Source organism: Nicotiana tabacum, chromosome 14 (assembly GCF_000715075.1).
Source record: "Nicotiana tabacum cultivar K326 chromosome 14, ASM71507v2, whole genome shotgun sequence".
Taxonomy (NCBI): domain Eukaryota; kingdom Viridiplantae; phylum Streptophyta; class Magnoliopsida; order Solanales; family Solanaceae; genus Nicotiana; species Nicotiana tabacum.
This window is the reverse complement of record NC_134093.1, coordinates 62715554-62740505: the sequence shown is the minus strand read 5'-3', so window position 1 is coordinate 62740505 and position 24952 is coordinate 62715554. Positions and strand designations below refer to the sequence as shown.

The 24952-nt window shown below is 39.9% G+C and overlaps 1 long non-coding RNA gene across 1 annotated transcript; it reads right to left on the bottom strand.

Annotated features, from left to right (window-relative positions):
• Positions 1-4850: 4850 nt before the first annotated feature.
• Positions 4851-21420, bottom strand: LOC142168736 (uncharacterized). Its single transcript, XR_012698681.1, has 3 exons — positions 21209-21420; positions 20814-20891; positions 4851-5128 (listed from the first exon to the last, which is right to left on the bottom strand). It is a non-coding gene; the product is annotated as an uncharacterized LOC142168736 (long non-coding RNA).
• Positions 21421-24952: the final 3532 nt, after the last annotated feature.

The following is a 24952-nucleotide window of genomic DNA, read 5'->3' as shown; positions in this document are numbered from 1 at the left end:
GGGTGGTGGTGCCACAACAATACCAAAACTATGCACAAAGCGGTCATACCGCCTTACCCCAATGTAAGCGGGTGGAGGTGCAGTCCCACAATACCATAATCCCTACACAAAGCGGTCATGCTGCCTCACCCCAATATATGCGGGTGGAGGTGTATTATAATTACAGTCTCTGTACCATAATCCCCACACAAAGCGGTCATGCCGCCTCACCCCAATATATGCGGGTGGAGGTGTATCACAATCACAATCTCTACACAACTTGGCATAATAACTTTCACATAAATCATGACTTGAAATTTATAACATGTGGATACACAATCCTTAGTTTGGAACACATCCTCAATTTATAATGCAATATGATAAGAGCATTTGAAACACGAATTGAACATATATATTTATCACAAAACTTATCGGAATACTCGATTTGTAATCAACATCTTGGAACTTACAAGGATAATGGGAATTCCAATTCTAAAAGAAGAGTTTAGCCAACATACCTCACTTGAGCTTCCTTACACTCTAAATGTTCCGAAATTCTTAGCAACTTCGATCTATTGCAGAAATATAATAAATTGAACCAAAATTAGGGAGATGTTCATGGTTCTAGCTCATTTGAGCATTTTATCAAACACTAAGTGTGGATTAAGGTTCAAGGCTCTTTTATGGAGGATTCCATCATCCCACAACCCAATCTTTACCATTTTTATCTCAACAATCTTCCTACACCCTTTGATAACACATGCATGCAAAATAAACAACCCTCCTGCCCAGAAATTATCTTGCTAATTATCCATTTCTACATAAAATTCAAAATTGAGGATTAGGGTGTAGAATCTTACCTCTAGGATGAAGACCTAGTGAGTTTCCCTTCTTAATCTTCCAAAACATGAGCAAGAATTGAAGAACAATTATTGAAGAACTCATTCTCACTCTAGGGCACTCTCTCTCCCTCTAAAATATCAGATTATCGCTCAAAAATGGCCCAAAGAGTGTATTTAACGAAATAGGGTCGGGTTTTAAAAACCCAGAAATGGAGCTGCGGAACGATTCTGTGGTCGCATATGCGACCTCATAACGGATATGCGGACCGCAAAATGGTCGCATAATTACAGATCAAACGACCAAAAAAATTGTCTATGTATGTGGTCATTATGCGGTCTGCATAACTGTTATGCGATCGCATAATGCACCGCATAACAGTTATGCGGTCGCACAGTCGACCGAATAATTGCCCCCAGACTGGCCCTTCTTTTGCGGCCATTATGCGGCCCGCAGAGCGATTCTGCGGTCGCATAATGGACCGCAAAATTATAATTTTCTGCCAAAACTTTTCCTTTTCATTTACGTGCATTTATATAATCCTCAACACGTAAAACCAATTCGGTGCTACGAAATATTATTTTCTTTTGCAAAATTCTACGGGGCCTTACATTCTCCCTCACTTAGGATCATTCGTCCTCGAATGAGGGTCAAAGCATGCTATTAGCATCTTATGCAACTCAATTTTCATACCACACACCAGCAACACCAAATTTGACGAACTCCCTAAATTTTCAAAAATTTCGGCAGAGTTTACCTTGTAACTAGGCCTATCCACCTGTCAGAGGCCCCCAGAAACACATCCTAACAGCATATACATAATCCAACGACGTAACATAATACAAAATAACACCAATTGTGGCCTCACAAGCAATATATTTCCGGAAAAAGGAACACCCTTAACGCCAATTGTACAAATGATACAAAATTCATAGAAAGCAACTCTTAGAATATTTTTCATAGATTACAACTTTATAAATACATGGCTATTCAAACAAATAAGGGTACTTCTTCTTCATTTCTTCCTCGGCCTCCCAGGTGGCCTCTTCAATCTGCTGGTTTCGCCACAACACTTTTACGGAGGCAATTTCTTTATTTCTCAACTTTCGGACTTGCCGATCAATAATAGAAACTGTAATCTCTTCATAAGTCAATTCCTCATTAACCTCAATAGTCTCAACCGGAACAATGAGTGTCGGGTCTCCAACTACTTTCTTCAACATAGACACATGAAATATCGGGTGCACTAAAGACATCTCAGGTGGTAGCTCGAGCTTGTACGTCACCTCACCAATCCTCTGAATGATTCTGTACGGTCTGACATAGCTCGGACTCAATTTCCCTTTCTTACCAAATCGTATTACACCCTTCATGGGGGAAACCTTCAAAAATACCCAATCATTTTCTTTGAACTCCAAATCCCTACGACGAACATCCGAATAGGACTTCTGACGACTCTGAGCAGTTTTCAACCGCTCCTTAATGATCTTAACCTTCTCTATAGCCTGATGCACGAGGTCCGGTCCTATCAACTCTGCTTTTCCAATCTCGAACCACCCAATGGGAGATCTACATCTCCTACCATATAAAGTCTTGAACGGTGCCATTTGAATGCTAGCATGATAACTATTGTTGTATGCAAATTCTATGAGTGGCAAATGATCGTCCCAGTTACCTTTGAAGTCTATAACACAAGTGCGCAATATATCCTCAAGCGTCTAAATAGTCCGCTCTGCCTGCCCGTCAGTCTGCGGGTGAAAGGCTGTACTAAGATTCACCTGAGTACCCAAACCTTGCTGAAATTTCTTCCAAAAATTAGCAGTGAATTGTGCCCCCCGATCAGAAATAATAGAAACTGGAGTGCCTTATAAGCTGACTATTTCTTTGATATACAACTGAGCATACTGTTTTGTTGTGTCGGTAGCCTTAATCGGAAAGAAGTGTGCTGATTTCGTGAGTCGATCCACAATCACCCAAATCGAGTCAAACTTACGATGAGTGCGAGGTAGTCCTACTACAAAGTCCATATTAATCATTTCTCACTTCCACATTGGAATTTCTATGTCTGTGCCAACCCACCGGGCCTTTGGTGTTCGGCCTTTACTTGCTGACAATTTGGACATCTCGCCACAAAGTCCGCTACATTCCTCTTCATATCATTCCACCAATAGAGTTCCTTAAGATCATGATACATTTTTGTAGAACCCGGGTGCATGGAATACCTAGAAGTGTGAGCTTCGGTCATGATTCTTTCCCGGAGACCATTCACATTTGGAACACATAGTCGCCCTTGGTACCTTAGTGTACCATCATCCATGCCAAGAGAAATGGCCATGGTCTTATGTTTATGAATCCCCTCCTTCAATTGTACCAACAATGGGTATTGCTTCTCCTTGACTTTCACAACAAGTGATGATTCAGCCATATTTTGTACAATCACCCCTCCTTCACTAGAGTCCGAAAGACGAACTCCCAAACTAACCAATCGGTGAACTTCCTTAGCCAATGGCCTTTGATATGCCTCCAAGTGTGCTAAACTACCCATAGATTTCCGGCTAAGAGAATCCGTCACAACATTAGCCTTCCCTGGATGATATAGAATATCAATATCGTAGTCCTTGAGTAACTCAAGCCATCTTCTATGCCTCAGATTCAATTCATTCTGCTTGAAAATATATTGAAGACTCTTATGGTCCGTGAATATTCACATGGACCCCATATAAATAATGACGCCAAATCTTCAACGCAAAGACCACCGCTGCAAGCTCTAAGTCATGTGTTGGATAGTTCTTTTCATGATTCTTGAGTTGCCTAGAAGCATAGGCTATCACCTTGCCATATTGCATTAATACACACCAAAGTCCGATTCTTGAAGCATCACAATATACCACAAACCCATTTGTACCCTCTGGTAGGGTCAACACCGGTGTCGTAGTTAATCTTGCTTTCAACTCCTGGAAGCTCCTTTCACAAGCATCGAACCATTGGAACTTAATTGCCTTCTGCGTCAATTTAGTCAACGGAGAGACAAGAGTAGAGAATCCCTCCACAAACTTTTTGTAATACCCAGCTAAGCCTAAGAAACTGCGAATCTCTATCGGAGTTATAGGTCTAGGCCAATTCTTCACAGCTGCAATCTTCTGAGGACCAACCTCAATTCCTTCTCTAGAGACGACATGAACCAAGAAAGTGACAGATTCAAGCCAAAATTCACATTTCGAAAACTTCGCATACAACCTGTGCTGATATAGGGTTTGTAGAACTGCCCTGAGATGACCGGCATGGTACTCTCGACTTCGCGAATATACAAGGATATATCGTCAATAAACACTATCACGAATGAGTCAAGAAAAGGCTTGAAGACTCGATTCATAAGATCTATGAAAGGTGCCGGGGCATTTGTTAGCCCAAAAGACAGTACCAAAAATTTAAAGTGCCCATACCGGGTCCTGAAAACTGTTCTCGGAATATCCTGCTCCCTGATCTTTAATTGGCGATACCCGGATCTTAAATCGATCTTGGAGAAGTACTTAGCACCCTGCAATTGATCAAACAAGTCATCTATCCTTGGCAGTGGGTATTTATTCTTGATCATAACCTTGTTGAGCTACCGATAGTCAATACACATCCTTAATGACCCATCTTTCTTTCTTACAAAGAGGACCGGTGCACCCCAAGGCGACACACTCGGCCGGATGAAACCCTTCTCTAACAAATCTTTCAATTGTTCCTTTAGCTCTTTCAATTTTGTCAATGCCATTCTGTAGGGCGGAATAGATATAGGATGCATGTCTGGCATCACATCAATTCCAAAATCAATCTCCATGTCTGGTGGGATGCGAGGGAGCTCATCCGGAAAGACCTCCGGAAATTCATTCACAACCGGCACGAACTCAAGTGTAGGTGCCTCAACATCCACCTTTCTTATTCATTTTAATTATTCATTTTAATATTTCAAAAGTCATTGATTTTATGTAATAAAGAAACAAATAGTAGGTGACCGTAGTAATATAAAGCGTAAAATAAACATAAGAGTGAAGTAGTGAATTTAATAATCAAAAACCATAAATATCTCTTAGAATTTTCCAAAAACCTGATGTCACAAGTGCACGAGCAAACTAGTAGAATATACAAAACCTCCTATACTACTGTCTAGAGTAAGATAGACGGAAAAACAAATACAACAAGGAAGAGACTACGGGTGCTGCAGAACGGAGCATAGGGAGCAGCTCACCACTAAGTCTTCGGGTAGCGGGGGTACGCGCCTGACTGGCCACCAGATGCACCTGCTTCAGATCTTGCACGATTACTGCAGAAGTGTAGCGTGAGTACATAAACAACATGTACCCAGTAAGTATCTAATCTTACCTCGAGGAAGTAGTGACGGAGGGTCGACATCGACACTTACTAAGGGTCAATTAATAAAGTATATAAATCATAATTAGGCATGAAATACAACAATAATAGTGAGATAAGAAACAGTAATTTATAATTCTTAAACATAATATCAATTTAAAGTGTCTAACTATCACAAGTCAAGTATTTAACACATAAGAACCACCAAGTAATTTTCTAGCCTCAGATCAAGAAGAACTATCAAGTATAATCGGACTCCGAGCAATATCACACACGGTTTATGCCGAGATCGTACGACTCGATCCAGAATAATCTGTACACTGTCTAGGTTCGACTAGCGCGAACCATAGATGCATCATATATACTGTCGAGGCATTCGGCCCGATCCACAGGAATAAAGAAAACTCTACAAACTTTGATCAATGACTACTACAAAGGATTAATACTCAAAGAAGGCATAATTTCCACTAACAATCAAGTATTCCGCCAAAACTCAAAGTAATAAAGCTCAGTCCTTTAAAATCCTTTATCCAATTTCAATTATAAATTTAGGTAAATAAACCAACAAGTTGGGTACAAACAATACAAGTAATACATAGTAGAGTTCTAAATCTGCCCGGACATAAGCATGATTTTAGCTACGTACGGACTCTCGTCACATCGTGTGCACGTAGCACCCACAATTATTAGCAAATAACCATTTAAAACACTTTCAGGGATAATTCCCTCTTACAAGGTTAGGCAAGAGACTTACCTCGTTTCCGAGTCCTCTTTCCGGTCCACAATTCACACTAATAGACTAAAATCGGTGTCGAGCAATTCGAAACTAGCCAAAGCTTTTACAAACTAATCAATATATGCTTAAAAGTTTATAATTTAACTATTAGAGTAATTACCCAACCCAAATTGGAAGATTCCTAATATTCGCCCCCGGGGCCCACATGCCCGGATTTCAGAAATTTTCGTAAATAAATGTTACCCATATAACCTCACGAACACAAATATATAATTTCTATCCAATTCCATAATCATTTTTGTGGTCTAATCCCATTTTTATCAAAACCTAGGGTTTTCAACAAAATCGTATAATTTCCACAATCTACATGTTAAAATCTACTCATAATCCGTGTATTAAACTCATATTAAGTAGTAATTACTTACCTTACAATGCTAGGTGTAAAACCCATCTCCAAGAGCTCCAAAATCGGCTAACCCAAAGTGAAATGAGAGAAAATAAGCCTAAGTCCTGATTTAAAACAAGGTTCTGCCCAGTTGACCCTTCTTCGCGATAGCGAAAAGGGCCTCGCAATCGCGAAGGCAAATCTTGTCCAGGCCCTGAAAATCTTCATTGTGAACGCGAGAGCGGTATCGCGATCGCGAAGGCTTGCCCCGCCTGAGCATCGCAAACACGATGATACCTTCACGAACACGAAGGGTAATGGTTGTTGACCCCTCCTAGGCCCCTTTCCTCTACGCGAACGCGGGCGCACTCACGGGAACGCGAATGCCACATGTCCCAGACCTTCACGAACGTGACCTGTGGATTGCGAACGCGAAGAGCAAAATGTCTAGTCCCCCAATTCCTTCTCCGTGAACGCGACTCCACCTCCGTGTTTGCGAAGAAGGAAACCAGAACCATCAGCAGCAGAATTTCAGAGTTAGCTCCGGGTGGTCCGAAATTCACTCGAGCCACTCGAGACCCTGTCCAGCTTCACCAATAAGTCCATAAACATAATACGGACCTGATCGAACTCTCGAAATACTTAAAATAACATCGAAACTAAGAATCACACCCCAAAACCAAATTAAATCAACTTATGAACTTCGAACTTTTCAATTAGCTCCGAAAGAGTCGAATCTTACTTAGACAACTCGGAATGATACCAAATTTTGCGTACAAGTCATAATTCACCATATGTACCTATTCCTAGGCTCGAAATCCCAAACAGGCCTCGATAACAATGAAGTCTACTTCAAACCAAATTCAAAGAACTAGAAAACCTTCAATGCGCCAACTTTCAACATTAGGCATCGAAATGGTCCCAGATCACCCAGAACTCGATCCGAACGTACGTCCAAGTCCAACATTATCATACGAAGCTATTGGAACCATCAAATCCCGGTTCCGAGGTCATTTACTCAAAATGTTGACTCAAGTCAAACTTGGCCATCTTAGGCCACTATTAAGGAATTAAGTGTTCTGATTTCAACCTGAACCCTTTCAAACCCAAACCAACCATCCCCGTAAGTCATAAAATAGTAAAAGAACATACGGCGAGTCTTAATTAGGGGAACATGGATAGACAAAGTAAAACGATCGATCGGGTCGTTACATTACTGCACTGTTCTTTATTTCTTTTCACTGTATATCCTGGGTAACAATGTTCTCCATTAAAGCTGAAGTTAATATAGTGTTCTGCATGATCTGTAGTCGTTATATTCAATTCATCACTTAATGTATTGAAAGTATGTGTCTTTATCTTTATTTATCTTATTAAAAAAGAAAAAGCAAAAGTCTGTCTTTTTCTACAAAAAGCATGGTATCTTCATACATTTGCACCGTAAGTTCTAAATTACACTGTTATTGTATCATAGATCATGTTACCATACTATTATGCATGATCTCTTGGTTGTATGTTTGGTTCATCAGTTACAAAAACTAAAAAGTTTCCATCTATAGATGATTAAAGCATATACATAATTGTTTGTGCTTTTAATATGCAATATTAACAGTTGCAACCATTCCATAGTGTACTTGATCGTTACTCTAAGCCATTATATAATGGTGTTTCGATAATCAATATAGGGTATGGGTTATATTCGCGTTGGTGGCTATTGAGGGTGGCGGTTAGAGACATGGTAGAACATACACCGTACTTCTCTTTTGTGCAATATTACTCTGAAGTTTTTTGTTCATTCTTTTTGATTCCGAAATCTGGTAATTCATATCATTCTCTTGCCACACTTTATAGTTTTTCACATATTTAATAGAAAAGAAAAGATGAAAGATTTACTGAATTTTTCAGAATGATCTAGAGAATCAACGGGGAAGGACTGTGCTTGGGAAACGAAATAAAGTACCAAGACACAATAAAGTAATTAATCTTCAACTGAATGCAAAATTATATGGCTTTACGAATGGGACTATAAACCACTTAAAAAATTTTCACTTGAATTTCTTTTGTGGGTGAAGGAATAGGGTCGTATGAAGGGATTGAGGATGACAATGAGAATAATATGCAGGGGGAGGAGGGACATGAAAGAGACTGAACCCTATGTGGTGCCCATTGTTGTATCATTCTACGTGAACTATGAGATGTTTTGAGATAATGCCTCTGGCCGATACAGGTATTGCCGATACTTTATGCTCACAGACAATGCATTAGAGTCTGAATTGACTGAGTAATTTATTTTACACCCTATGTGTATAGTTTTGTAGATTCGTAAGTATTTTCGATAATCAACTGGTTGCTTGCAGAATTTAAAGCTATATGGTGGACCATGGAGGAATTATTTGGATATTCTAGCTAGGTTAAACCCATAAAGGTTTCATCAGCTAAGCATTTAATAGTGATAGTTGTATTAGCTCCTAAAACATATTGTAGACATCTGCATTTACCGGGAAAAAACCTCACTTGGTGAATGAAAGATATTTGCTATTTCAAGGATCTTAACTTTTTGCCTTGTATAATGTACTCTTAACTTCTTGTGTAATTGATTTCCAACTGAAGTATATGTGCAATTCAGAAGGGTTGAATGAAAAAAAAATATTAATTAGTTAGCCGTTAATATTTAGATCTATTAGTTTAATGGTTTTTGTAACGACCCGGCCGGTTATTTTGGGTATTTCATCCTCGTTCCCCTATTTACTGTTCAATTTATGCCTTAAAATTGATTTATGACTTATCGGTTAGTTGGTTCGGACCCGGAAGGATTTCGGAGTGAAATGAAACACTTAGTCTCATAATTGAAAACTTAAGTTGAAAAAGTTGACCGGATATTGACTTATGAGTAAACGACCTCGGAATTGAATTCTGATAATTCCAATAGCTCCGTATGGTGATTTTGGACTTAGGAGCGTGTTCGAAAAATTAATTGAAGGTTCGTAATGGAATTAGGCTTGAAATGCCGAAAGTTGAATTTTTGATATCAGGGTCGGAATCCGATTCTCAAAATTTGAATACCTCTGTTATGTCATTTATGACTTGTGTACAAAATTTGAGGTCAATCGGACATGATTTGATAGATTCCGGCGTCGTTTGTAGAAATTAGAAATTTCAAAGTTCATTAGGCTTGAATTGGGGTGTAATTCATGGTTTTAGCATTGTTTGAGGCGATTTGAGGGTTCAACTAAGTTCATCTAATGTTTTAGGACTTGTTGGTATATTTGGTTGAGGTCCCGGGGGCCTCGGGTGAGTTCCGAGACGGTTTCGGATCATTTTTCCTTGTTTTGCAACTGCTGGAACTCATATCTGGTATTGTTCTTCGTGAACACGAAGGGTCTCACACGTTCGTGAAGGAGGATTTTGGACGGTTGAGATTTGCCCATCGCGAACGCGATGAAGAAGACGCGAACGCGAAGAAGGGAGCTGGGGAAAGCCTACGCGAACGTGAGTGGACAGATGCACACGCGAAGAGGAAAGGGAGTTGGGGGCCTACCTGGCGTTAAGCCTTCGCGAACACGTCTCGTGTCTCGCGAACGCGAAGGGCAGAGATCGGAAGGCATCGGGAACGCAATGAGGATATCGCGAACGCGAAGGAATCTTGGCAGGACATTTTTTTTGTGCTTCGCGAACGCGAATCTATGGTCGCGAACGCGATGAAGGAAATTCTGGGCAGAATTAAAAGTTCCAAAACGGGGAATCAAATTGGGAGCTCGGTAGAAGGCGATTTTTGGAGAGATTCTTGCGTGGGTGTTTGGGGTAAGTGATTTTTATCGAGTTTTGATTAATTTCCATGATTATGTCTTTGAATCCATCATTTAATGGGTGAATTAAGTTGAAACATTTAGAAAACCCTCTTGGTTTAAATTGAAGATTTTTGGGTCGAGTTGAGGTCGGATTTTGGTAAAATTGGTATGGTTAGACTCGTGGTTGAATGGGCTTTCGGATTTTATAACTTTTATCGAGTTCCGAGACGTGGGTCCCACAAGCAATTTTTGAGCTAATTTTCGAATTTTTATGGAAAATTAGTATTTTCTTATGGAATTAATTCCAATAAATTTTATTGACTGAATCGAATTAATTGTGACTAGATTCGAGGGGTTTGGAGGCCAATTCACGAGGCAAAGGCATACCGGAGTAAAGAATTACACGGTTTGAGGTAAGTAACACTTCTAAACTTGGTTCTGAGGGTATGAATCCCCGAATTTGGTATGATATAAATTGTTTGGAGGTGACACACATGATAGGTGACGAGCATGTGGACGTGCACCATATAAATTGTGCCTTGAATAAATCCTGTGCAGTTGTAAGATTAATGAATCATATTATTATCTGAACATTCTCCACGTGTTAGAGAAATTGAGCTGAGGCTCCTACTAAAGATCATGTTTAGGCTACGTGCCAATATTTTGGGACCCATGGGGTCGTGTTGCTGTTGAATTAATTGTTCAAAAGTATATATTTCACACTCAGTAATATTTGTCCATTGTGAGGATATTTATGGGATTGAGCTGCGCGACGCAGCAGGCCATAATAACTTTATACATTATTATTATATGGACCGGGACTACCCGCCTGCAGCAGGCCTTATAGGCTTTACTATTTTATGAATCAGGGATGCCCGCCTGTAGCAGACCTTTAGGCTTTATTATTATACGGATCGGGACTGCCCGCTTGCAGTAGGCCATATTGGCTTTATATAGCGTTTGGGCTGATGGAGCCCCTCCGGAGTCTGTACACCCCTAGTGAGCGTAGATGATTATATATATTCGGGATGGACTTCCAAGGGCATGGACTTGCCTTACTTAGATGATTATATATATTCGGGATGGATTTCCCAGGGCATGGACTTGCCTTACTTATTTGTATTATAATGAGTTTACCTGGACATGGATCTTGTCCGTATCAATTATATTTGGGGATAAAATTATCCCAGGGCTGGATTGGCCTTATACGGTATTGAGTGACTGACTGTTAGTCGATGTGTATTTACATACGGGTTGGAACACCCCTGGGCTGGATTGGCCATAAACAGTACCGAGTGACCGAGTAATTTGTGACCAGTATTTACATGAGGTCTTTCTACTGAGATGTCATATTCCTCATATCATGCAGTATTGATCTATTTCACTTGTACTGAGTTTTACTGTTGCACTTGAAAGCATGTCTACATTTTAGTACCATTATTTATACTGGACTGTCCCTGCGGAGCTCGTCACTACTTTCAGCCCAGAGGTTAGTCTTGTTACTTATTGAGTTGGTTGTACTCATACTACACTCTGTACCTTGTGTGCAGATCCAGGTGCTTCCGGACACGGCGGCTATTAGACCTTAGTATGTTACCAGTTGGAGACTATCAGGGTAGCTGCCTGGCGTCCGCTGACTTTGTCTCTCTTTCCTTCAGTTATTGTACTGTTCTATACTTTCAGACAGTGATTTTTATCAGTCAGACATTGTATTCATATTAGATGCTCCTGTACTCAGTGACACCGGGTTTTGAGAGTGTTATATTTGTATTTGTGAGATTTCTTCCGCTGAATTTAATTATCATGTTTTCAAACTTAAAAGATATGGTGGTTTATTGAGATTGTCGGCTTGCCTAGTATTGAGATAGGCGCCATCACGACAGGTGAGATTTTGGGTCGTGACAAGTTGGTATCAAAGCCTAGGTTACATAGGTCTCACGAGTCATGAGAAGGTTTAGTAGGGTCTTGCGGATCGGTGCAGAGACGTCTGTACTTATCTACGAGAGGCTGCCGGACCCTTAGAAAATTTTACTTTATTGTATTCAGTCATGCGAACTTGTTGATTCCGGAAACTAAAAGTCCTGTTATTCTATTCTCTCACAGATGGTGAGGACACGTATTACTGGATTGGACGGTCAGCCACTAGTGCCACCAGTTAGGGACGCGAGAGGCCGGGGCCGTGGTAGAGGTCGTGGCCGAGGTAGAGGTCGAGGTATAGCTCGTGCAGCAGTTGAAGCAGCACCTGTAGTACCACCAGTTGCTCCAGTTCAGGAGCATATTTCGGATACAGTTGAGCCGGCGGGACCAGCTCAGGCACCAGCTACACCTATTGTGATTCCAGGCCTTCAGGAGGCTCTAGCCCATATATTGAGAGTTTGTACTGGCCTTGCTCAGGAGGTTTCGGCTCAGGCCGCACCTGCCACTTCTCAGGCCGGGGGAGGTACTCATACCCCTGTTGCCCGTACTCCAGACCAGGTAGTACAGGGACTTCAGATACCGGGGGCACTACCAGCCCAGCCAGTTGCAGTCGCTCAGGCCCCGGTAATCCCTGTTAAGGCAGATGATGAGCAGAGAAGACTTGAGAGATTTTGGAGGCTTCGACCTCCATCATTTAGCGGTGCTGAGTCAGAGGATACTCAGGGTTTTCTGGATAAGTGCCAGTGGATGCTTCGGACAACAGGTATTCTAGAGACCAGTGGAGTCTCGTTCACTACTTTTTAGTTTTTTGGGGTTGCCTTCAGAAGGTGGAAGGCTTATGAGAGGCGCATGCCGATTGGTGCAGTACCACTTATATGGCGGGAGTTCTCCATTCTCTTTTTAGAGAAGTTTGTGCCACAGTCTCGTAGAGAGGAGCTGCACAGACAGTTTGAGCAGTTACGTCAAGATGGCATGTCCGTGATGCATTACGAGATGAGATTTTCTGAGTTGGCTCGTCACGCTTTTTGGTTGGTTTCCACTGATAGGGATAGGATTAGGAGGTTCATTGATGGCCTCACGTATCAGTTGTGGTTGCTTATGACTAGGGAGAGGGTATCCGGTGCCACTTTTGACGAGGTGGTTGACATTGCTCGACAGATAGAGATAGTCCATAGCCAGGAGCGTGGGGACCGGGAGGCTAAGAGGCCTCGAGGTTCGGGCAGTTTTGGTGGGGTACCTTCTGGAGGGCAGTTCTACCACAACAGGGGTCGTCCAGTTCACCGTGGTGCATCATCCAGCCGTGGTTCATACAGTTCTCATCAGAGTAAGTCAGCTCTCAATGCCCTTCCAGCCTCGAGTACGCTCCGTGCACCATCAATTTAGGGATCATATGTAACAGGTCCTTCTGGTAGTTATTCTGGTTCCCGAGGTCCGCCTCAGAACTCACCATCATTCTTCGAGATGGAGTGCCATGAGTGTGGAGAGCTGGGCCATGTGAGGAAATATTGCCCCCGCCATACGCGAGGTCCATTTCAACAGAGGAGTCAGGCTACTACATCTGCATCAGTTGCTCCACCACCCGCTCAGCCAGCTCGGGGTGGGACTCAATCAGCTAGAGGTCGCCCAAGAGAGGGAGGCCGATCCAGTGGCGGTCAGGGCCGATTCTATGCTTTTCCTGCCAGACCAGATGTTGTTGCTTCAGATGTAGAGATCACATGTATTGTCTCAGTGTGCTACAGGGAGGCATCTATATTATTTGACCCTGGTTCCACATATTCGTATGTTTCATCATATTTTGTTCATTTTCTGGATATGTCTCGTGAGTCCTTAGTTTCACCTGTTCATGTATCTACACCGGTGGGCGATACTATAATTGTGTACCGGGTGTATCGGTCGTGTGTGGAAATTATTGGGGGACGAAACCAGAGTTGATCTTTTATTGCTTAGTATGGTCAATTTGGATATTATCTGGGTATGGTGAGATATCAGATATTTTGTTATATGGATTTGGACCAAGTGGGGGAGTCTGCTATCTACGATTTGATTGCGCGATTATGTACTGTATTGGTTTCGTTCCGAGGTACACTTGTGGATTAGTTATGACTTGCAGAGGTTGAGATCGAGGATGACTTGAGTAAGAAAATTTCTTGAATGCGGGTTATATTGCACTTTATGGGAAAAAAATCATGAGATGATTAAATTGTTATTTTGAAGGATGTAGTACGCACAGAGTATGAATTTGATTGGTGGTGTTAAGATAGGGTTACTCTTTGGGGGTTGTTGTGCTAATGGGGGCTTATGTCTTGTGGCTCTTTCGGACGGTGCAATTTAGATTTGAGCATAGTGGGTGACTTTCGAAAGGGATATAATGGATTCAAAATGTATATGTGTCAATTGAAAATTTTTCGGAATTTGTATATCGCCAGAATTGGTTATTACACTAGATGGTACGGGACTTGCAGTAATTCTGTATGACTATGGATTCCACATTCCAGTATAAGAAGGGAAAAAGAACAATTTTAAATTCATATAAGGTATTTTCAGAGTGAGTGTTACGGTTGTGGTACTTTTGTGGTGCTTAAGAAGAATACGATGACTTATGGACCTTAGGACGGTGTGGTTTTATGTTGGGATGTCTTATAGTGAGCTTTGGGTAAGGATAGTAGTGTTCTGATAAGGAGAAATGTCAACTTGAAGGTAATCCAGGAGAACCTCGGAGGAAATAGGACCACGGGGTTGTAGGCTAGACCAGTATGGTAATGGCATGCTCAGTTCTTTTGGGTAATAATGATGTGGAGGCTTTATAGATGTTTTGATGGCAGTATTTTTGGGTTTTGGTGACCAGCGTGGCTTGGATGAGATAGAAGAAATTAGTTCTGATAGCTTGATTTGGTGAAAATGGATTTCAAAGTGTTCTTAATGGTTTCTACCATGGTTGGAACAAGATATTTTCTACCGGTGTGGGGAACGTGTTGTGCATTGTGATTTCCTCCGGGAAAGAAGCAAGAGAAAAGTTTCCAACTAATAGGGTATGTAATTTGCTGGTGACTCAGAGTTTATAATGAGATTCTTGTGCTTTTCACGTGATAGATGTGGTGTGTTGTGCGGGATTTAGATTTATATGCGCGAGGTGGCAGTTCATTCTTGAAAGGAAGATCACAAATTCTGGACGGAATGGTTAGTGTTATATATTTAGATGAATGTTATAGTTGCTCGGTAATCCCTGATAAGGGTGTGCGGTTGAAAGGGACATTGTGTTTTGATTTACGGATGTGCATTGGTATTACGGTACTCTCCTGGTTGATAGACTGTTGATATTCAAATTATTGATATTATTGGCACGTAAGTTCTCCGTGCGGGTTCAGATATTGATACTATAGCACGTGAGTTGTCCGTGCGAGTGATGTTAATGTGAGCTCTAAAAGAGTTGGTTACTGTTATTAAATTTGTGTGTCTTGGTTCTACTATATATAATGAGCTTATAGCATTACAGTTGTGGTGGTGCTTGTTGAACTTACAATACGATTCTCTACTTTGAGACATCTTCCATTATGGGTACAAGGTTGCGCAGTTATGGATTGAGTTGTATTGGTGTGGCATGTCAATGGGATAGTTGTGTTTAATAATATAAGGTTATTGGACCTAGAATGGATACTATCAGGTTTCATTACGGTATATAGGGAGGATATTATTGAAGGTCGACTTAGAAAGTGATTATGGTTCTGGTTGGGGCGGGAGAGCTCCATGACTTGTCGATCTGATAAGATGTTATGAGATTTCTCGTGTTTCTTTCATTATTAGCAGTGTACGAAGGTTTTAGAACTAGGTTTTGTTTGATATGGGGTTTAATACTATTACCGGGTTACTTTGGAGTAGTTAATATGATCGAAAATGGTGCTGCAAGTATGCAAGTTGTGTAGTATGTTAAGTGATTATATCTGGGGCTAGGGTTATGGCATGGTACAGCTTGTTCAGACTCATACAGTGTGTTGATGTGAGATTCAGGTCTTGAAAAGAAATTCTGAATGTTGGAAATTGAATTCCAAGGTTTATGGGCTAAGATTGAAGTAATGATTTTCAATTATGTTGTGTTGTCAGGCCTATACAATTTACACAGAATATGATAACATGGGATCACCCCGGGTACGTGCGTGGTAAGATGGAATAGTGATTTGGTGGCTTGGAAACAACTCTTGACACGTTCGAGGACGAACGCATGTTTAAGTGGGGGAGAATATAACGACCCGACTGATCGTTTTGAGTATTTCATCTCCGTTCCCCTATTTACTGCTCAATTTATGCCTTACAATTGATTTATGACTTATCGGATTAGTTGGTTCGGGCCCGGAAGGATTTCGGAGTGAAATGAGACACTTAGTCTCATAAATGAAAACTTAAGTTGGAAAAGTTAACCGGATATTAACTTATAAGTAAACGACCTCGGAATTGAATTCGGATGATTCCAATAGCTCCGTATGGTGATTTTGGACTTAGGAACGTGTCCGAAAAATTAATTGGAGGTTCGTAGTGGAATTAGGCTTGAAATGCCGAATTTGAATTTTTGAAAAGTTTGACCAGGGGTCGACTTTTTTATATCGGGGTCAGAATCCAATTCTCAAAATTTGAATACCTCCGTTATGTCATTTATGACTTGTGTGTAAAATTTGAGGTCAATCGGACATGATTTGATAGGTTCCGGCGTCGTTTGTAGAAATTAGAAATTTCAAAGTTCATTAGGCTTGAATTGGGGTGTAATTTAGAGTTTTAGCATTATTTGAAGTGATTTGAGGGTTCGACTAAGTTCGTATGATGTTTTAGGACTTGTTGGTATATTTAGTTGAGGTCCCAGGGGCCTCGGGTGAGTTCTGGGACGGTTTCAGATCATTTTTCCTTGTTTTGCAATTGCTGGAACTGATATATGGTATTGTTCCTCGCGAACGCGAAGGGTCTCACGCGTTCGCGAAGAAGGATTTCTGAAGACTGAGATTTGCCCATCGCGAACGCGATGAAGAAGACGCGAACGCGAAGAAGGGAACTGGGGAAAGCCTACGCGAACGCGAGTGGGCAGACGCAAACGCGAAGAGGAAAGGGAGTTAGGGGCCTGCCTGGAATTAAGCCTTCGCGAACGCATCTCGTGTCTCGCAAACGCGAAGGGCAGAGGTCTGAAGGCATCGCGAACGCGATGAGGATATCGCGAACGCGAAGAAGGAATCTTGGCAGCACATTTTTTTGTGCTTCGCGAATGCGATGCAGGAATTTCTGGGCAGAATTAAAAGTTCCAAAACGGAGGTTTTGAGTTCATAACACAAAATCAAATTGGGAGCTCGGTAGAAGGCGATTTTTGAAGAGATTCTTGCGTGGGTGTTTGGGGTAAGTGATTCTTATCCAGTTTTGATTAATTTTCATGATTATGTCTTTGAATCCATCATTTAATGGGTGAATTAAGTTGAAACATTTAGAAAACCCTTTTAGTTTAAATTGAAGATTTGATAGTTGAGTTGAGGTCGGATTTTGGTAAAATTGGTATGGTTAGACTCGTGGTTGAATGGGCTTTCGGATTTTGTAACTTTTGTCGAGTTCCGAGATGTGGGCCCTACAGGCGATTTTTGAGATAATTTTCAGATTTTTATGGAAAATTAGTATTTTCTTATGGAATTAATTTCAATAAATTTTATTGACTGAATCGAATTAATTGTGGCTAGATTCGAGGGGTTTGGAGGCCAATTCACAAGGCAAAGGCATATCGGAGTAAAGAATTACACGGTTTGAGGTAAGTAACACTTCTAAACTTGGTTCTGAGGGTATGAATCCCTGAATTTGGTATGATATAAATTGTTTGGAGGTGACACACACTATAGGTGACGAGCATGTGGACGTGCACCATATAAATTGTGTCTTGAATAAATCCTGTACAGTTGTAAGATTAATGAATCATGTTATTATCTGAACATTCTCCACGTGTTAGAGAAATTGAGCTGAGGCTCCTATTAAAGATCATGTTTAGGCTACATACCAATATTTTGGGACCCATGGGGTCGTGTTGCTGTTGAATTAATTGTTCAAAAATATACATTTCACACTCAGTAATATTTATCCATTGTGAGGATATTTATGGGATTGAGCTGCGCGACGCAGCAGGCCATAATGGCTTTATACATTACTATTATATGGATCGGGGCTACCCACCTGCAGCAGGCCTTATAGGCTTTACTGTTTTATGGATCGGGGTTGCCCACCTGCAGCAGGCCTTATAGGCTTTACTATTATACGTATCAGGACTGCCCGCCTGCAGTAGGCCATATTGGCTTTATATAGCGCTTGGGCTGAAGGAGCCCCTCCGGAGTCTGTACACCCCCAGTGAGCGTAGATGATTATATATATTCGGGATGAACTTCCCAGGGCATGGGCTTGCCTTACTTAGATGATTATATATATTCGGGATGGATTTCCCAGGGCATGGACTTGCCTTACTTATTTGTATTGTAATGAGTTTACCTGGACATGGATCTTGTCCGTATCAGTTATATTTGGGGATAAAATTATCCCAGGGCTGGATTGGCCTTATACGGTACTGAGTGACTGACTGTTAGTCGATGTGTATTTACATACGGGTTGGAACACCCCTGGGCTGGATTGGCCATAAACTATACCGAGTGACCGAATAATTTGTGACCAGTATTTACATGAGGTCTTTTTACTGAGATGTCATATTCCTCATATCATGCAATATTGATCTATTTCACTTGTACTGAATTTTACTGTTGAACTTGAAAGCATGCCTACATTTTTGTACCATTATTTATACCAGACTGTACCTGCGGAGATCGTCACTACTTTCAGCCCAGAGGTTAGTTTTGTTACTTATTGAGTTGGTTGTACTCATACTACACTCTGCACCTTGTGTGCAGTTCCAGGTGCTTCCGGACACGGCGGCTGTTGGACCTCAGTGTGTTACCAGTTGGAGACTATCAGGGTAGCTACCTGGCGTCTGCTGACCTTGTCTCTCTTTCCTTCAGTTATTGTACTGTTCTACACTTTCAGACAGTGGTTTTTATCAGTCAGACATTGTATTTATATTAGATGCTCATGTACTCTGTGACAGCGGGTTTTGCGAGTGTTATATTTGTATTTGTGAGATTTCTTCCGCTGAATTTAATTATCATGTTTTCAAACTTAAAAGATATGGTGGTTTATTAAGATTATCGGCTTGCCTAGTATTGAGATAGGCGCCACCACGACAGGTGAGATTTTGGGTCGTGACAGTTTTCTTTTGAACCAAGTAATTGCTACTTCATTTGGAGAGATGCTCTTTCTTGATTTTGGATATGCTTGGCTCTACCACAAGATCGAGTGTTCAATTTGATGCATGCTCTAGAGATACTTGGGCTTAATGAATGTTTGGTCAACCTTTCGTATTTCCTTTATCATGCAGAATATTGAGTCTTGATTTGCAAGGTGGATTGGAATACTTTGTTGATAAAATCGATTTGCACATATGAGTTTTACTCCTTAAACATATTGGTTTTTTCAAATCCTCGTGTGTATTTCTTGCCAGGTGAATATTTAATTTATTGAGTGAATGGTCTTTAGTGGATGTTATGATACTTGGGTTTATCATAACATTGTTCTAGGAAGCATGTTGGAAACTTTTGTTTAGATAGTTATTATTATGGTTAATCTAACACTACTACAAATTCGGAAAAACCGATCAAAGTCGGTCGGTAATGGCCAATAACCATCTAAAACGCGACCATTAACGTGTGGTCGGTAGTTTGAAGGTCGGAAGAGCATACCGACCAAAGTTGATCGGAAATTACCGACCAACATTGGTCGGTATGCTCTACACGACCATCTGACGATTTAATTGACTTACCGACCAATATTGGTCGGAATATTATTTTAATAATTTAATTTTACCGACCAACGTTGGTAGGCGTTTTAAATTTATTAATTTTATATTTTTTTATAAATAATTAAAATTTAAAAATACCGACCAACGTTGGTCGGTAATCTGGACAGGGCAGACAACTTACCGACCAAAGTTGGTCGGTAATGTTGAATTTCTGAAAATTCAATGTGCATTAACCGACCAATATTGGTCGGTAATTTACAATTTAAATTTTTTTTTTATTAGTCACCGACCAAGGTTGGTCAGTTTTCTGGGATTAATTTTGGCAGAAAATGCCTGTTTTGGTAGCTACACCACCTGCCAAATAAAAACAGCATACCAATACCCCCAATTCACATCTAATAACCACCAATTCATCACATACAACCCCTAATTCACCACAAATCCAACCAAATATCCAACAACAACAACCAAACATCCAATTAATACTTTAAAACTAACAAATTAAAGTTCAATTAAACATCACAATCCAAAAGCAAGCAAAAACTAAGTACGTACAACAAGTTCAAAATTGTTCAATCTAATTCAAAACTAGTTCTGTTACTCTAGTTCAAAGTATATCAAAGTATTGGTCAAGGGGTGTTTTCTACAACATCATCACCATTTGATGAACTTTCATCTACAAGACGGTATAGAGAACGGCCTTGTGGAGGACGTGAAGAACGATCACGGGTCGGACTAGAGGAACGATCACGGGGAGGACGAGAGGAATGCATTTTAACTATATATAGCTTGTTATAGTATATGTTAGTGTATTCATTATTTGTATTACAAAATAAAGTGTTAACGGATTATATTTATATTATTTAGATAGTAAATATTAATGTGATTCAAAAGTTTGACCATGTTTGACATATGAACCGACTAAATGCATTTTAACTAATTGAGTATTCAAAACCGTACCTATTCTTGGACTCCTTCAGTTTCGATGGCTGGTCGGAAGGAGGAAGAGAGAGACGATGTGCACTCCACGAGAGAAAACTGGAAAATTAGAAAGAAAAAAAAATTAAAAACGAGAGAACACAAATGTGCACTCCACGAATCTAACCAAGATTTCTAATGTTCTCCACGAATCTTTTCCCCTTACTAGTACTACTACTTCATTCAAAGCAGGATTTATAACCAACACTTGAGCTATCAGTGTTTTAAATTCCTCTAAATAATTCAGAAAATAATAGAGAAAAAGGCAAACAAAATGCAACCATTGAAAGAAGCAGCAACAACCTAAACAAAATTGGGACGAAAATCTAAAAGAAGCAACAACAATCGAAACAAAATTGGGAGAAAAGAAAAATTACCTGTCCCTCGGGCTGGTCATCGCTGGGGAGCGGAGGAAGAGAGAGACGATGGCTGGCCAGAAGGAGGAAGAGAGAGATGATGGCTGGTCGGAAGGAGGAACAGAGAGACGATGGCTGAGGATTGGACGCCGTTAGAGGGAGGAAAAGAGAAAGAATAGGGAGAAAAGAAAAAATACTTAAGGTTAGGGTTTCTTTATGTAACCGAAAGTGTATTTCTGCTAATTGTATGAATTATATTAATAACACGTTTACATCCAATGTGCAGGTCTTATTCAAGCTAATATATCAATTACTTATAAGTATTATTATATAAAATATCAAATTGACAATTAATTAAATTCTAACTAACAAATTACTATGAATCAATAAAAATCAAACTAATATTTTACAAAAATCTAACATATAATTGTATAATATAATTCTGCTTAGTGTAATATTTCACAAAAATCCATTAATATAATTCTCAAATTTAGAACAAATCACAAGCTAATGATATCTTTAACATATCTTAGGCTTACACTTTACTTTGTGTAATTTTCAATAAATTAGCTAATTAATTATTAATACTAATTAAGGATGCCACTAATATATTTCTACTTACTTTAATTATCAATTTAAGATAATTAAATAATCACTAAGATTTTTTACGTATACCATTAATAAACTTCTACTTAGTGTATAATTAACAATGTATAGGCTAGTGAATACTAACATTACTTAAGGATATATCCTTAGTACGCACACTTCTACTTAGTGTAATTATCAATATCTATAAGCTAATTGTAACTAGTACACGTCTATACTTAACTAGATAATTTTGCCCATGCGATTTGTAGTCTAAACTTATTTTTATTTGTCACAAAAGATTAGCAAATGATTTTGCTGATGCTATCAGTGGTCTCTATTTGTGTAGTAGTGAAAGAGTTGCAACTTGGCGTGCAATGTGTTTGTAGTAATGAATAAGGGCAAAGCTGCTGCAAGAATGACAATTGTGTTTACATCTGTCTTGAGATTACATGGTTAAGAAATTAGAAATTTCATCATGTATCTAGAGTAATGTTGAAAAACTTCATTGTTTGCGGAAGAAAAAGAAGAAGAAGCTAATAATACATGGTATAAAAGGTGATGCATAAGATAAAGAGTAGTCTATGAAGAGAAGAGACAAAACGTTACAAATACTATTTCAGCGCAAAGAATCAGCATTTTATATTAAGGGTAGCGGAATAAAATCCATATTGTTTATGTCATGCATATCTATGTGTTGATCCCCACTCATTTTCTTCAAAACAATAAACAAAGATATAAACAAATTACACAAACTCAATAAACACCAGGAATGCACCAAACATGGTGTTAATAATGAGAGAAGTTACGTGAAGAATAGACTACCAACTGCACTTTATTTCCTCATAAATTATATTTTAGAGATAATGCCAACATCTGAGTAAGCATCATTTGGGATTAGACACATAAACATGTATTTTAACTGACCAAAAGAGAAGTATTTGTTAATGCTAACTGCTGGAAAAATACAGGATATTCGGGCACACTCAGACATTGAAATCTTTAACTTCCGGACTGCAAGGTAAAAAAAGAGCTTCCACCTCGCTAAGGTTAACTTCCTCCGAGTAAGATGGATTGTCTCTATCGACAATACAATATGGTGGGTCTAACAGGACAATGAAGCTGCATTATTGGGAAAAAAAGAATAAATAAACTAGGAACTTAATTCAATCTTTAAGAAGATGACACTACGCCTCAACTAAGTTCAGTCGAAAATCCTTAGCAAAAAATGCACTACACTAAAGAAACCACAAACCCAACAGTTATGCAGTTACAGTATCATGCGTTTGCAATGCAAGAAACAAACCTGTTCCTTGTGCAGTAAGACTGCTCGGACATCTTCAGCAAAGTTGCTCCGTTGAGCAGACTTTATAGCGATGCGATATTCAGTTCTCATGACACCATTGACCTGCGAACAACAGAGAGGGAAGATTATAACGTTCGTGAAAAGGAAAGAATCTGTAGGAAGAAAAGTAGTAGGAAAAATTCACAACTTAGGGAGAAGCTCACAGTGGACAAATGATTCTCATTTTTACTACGTGCAGATGCAACTGCAGAAACAAGCTTTTGGGTGAAACAGAGATGTAACGACCCGACTGGTCGTTTTGAACATTTACGCTCCTTTCAACTATTTGAAGTCTTGAATAACTTCCTAGGAGGTATTATGACTTGTGTGAATTGTTGGTTTTGGTTTTAAGGTATTTCAGAGTTAGTTTGGAAGAATGAATTTTCATGTTGGAAGCTTAAGTTGAAATAGTTGACCGGATATTGACTTATATGTAAACGACTTCGGAATTTAATTCTGATGATTCCAATAGCTCCGTATGGTGATTTTGGAATTAGGAGCATGTCCGAAAAATTATTTGGAGGTACGAAGTGGAATTAGGCTTGAAATGCCGAAAGTTGAATTTTTGGAAGTTTGACCGGGGGTTGACTTTTTGATATCGGGATCGAAATACGATTCTGAAAATTGAAATACCTCCGTTATGTCATTTATGACTTGTGTGCAAAATTTGAGGTCAATCGGACGTGATTAGATAGGTTTCGGCGTTGTTTGTAGAGGCGTTGTTTGTAGAAATGGAAAGTTTCAAAGTTCATTAGACTTGAATCTATGTGTGATTCGTGTTTTTAGTATTGTTGGATGTGATTTGAAGACTCGACTAAATTCGTATGATATTTTAGGACTTGTTGGTATATTTGGTTGAGGTCCCGAGGGCCTCGGGTGAGTTTCAGATGGTTAACGAATCAAAAAGTGGACTAAAATAGCTTCTGCAATTTTCTTCTGCTGCAAATTCCTTCGCCCTGAATCGTGCCCAGAATAGGGCCATGATCGAGCCCAAGATCGAGGCCACGATCGAAGGCAGGATCGAAGACCAGAGTCGAGGGCCATGATCGAGGGCCATGATCGAGGGTTAGAATCGAGGCCCAGGATCGAGGAACTCGTTCGAAGGCCCAGGATCGAGAGCTGTCTCGGCAGAATTATAAAGCAGGGACTTCGTTCCCTTCGCCATTGGAGCTTGAGGAGAGGCGATTTTTGATAGATTTTCAAGGAAAACTTGAGGTAAGTCCCTTGTGATCATTTCTACTCCATAATATTGAATTATCATCGAGTAATCCGACTAGATTACATGATTTTGAGGTGTAAATCTAAGATTTGAACTTAGAAATTTGAAAATAAGATTTGTAGATTTGAGGATCGAATTGAGGTCGGATTTTGGTAAAATTGGTATGGGTAGACTCGTGGTTGAATGAGCTTTCGGATTTTGTAACTTTTGTCGGGTTCTGAGGCGTGGGCCCCACAGACGAGTTTTGAGCTAAAATTATGATTTTTATGGAAAAATTATATTTTCTTATGGAATTAATTCCAATAAATTTTATTGACTGAAACGAATTATTTATGACTAGATTCGAGGCATTCGGAGGCTGATTTGCATGGCAAAGGCATATCAAAGTAAAGAATTTCACGCTCTGAGGTATCTAACAGTTTTAAATCTGGTCCTGAGGGTATGAAACACCGAAATTTCGTATCATGTGATTACTTTGGAGGTGACGCACATGCTAGGTGACGGGCGTGTGGGCGTGCACCGAGGGGATTGTGACTTGGTCCGTCCCGTGGAAACTGTAAAACCTAATAACTTGTTGATAGTCATGTGCTCTCTATGTGTTGTGGAAATTTGACTA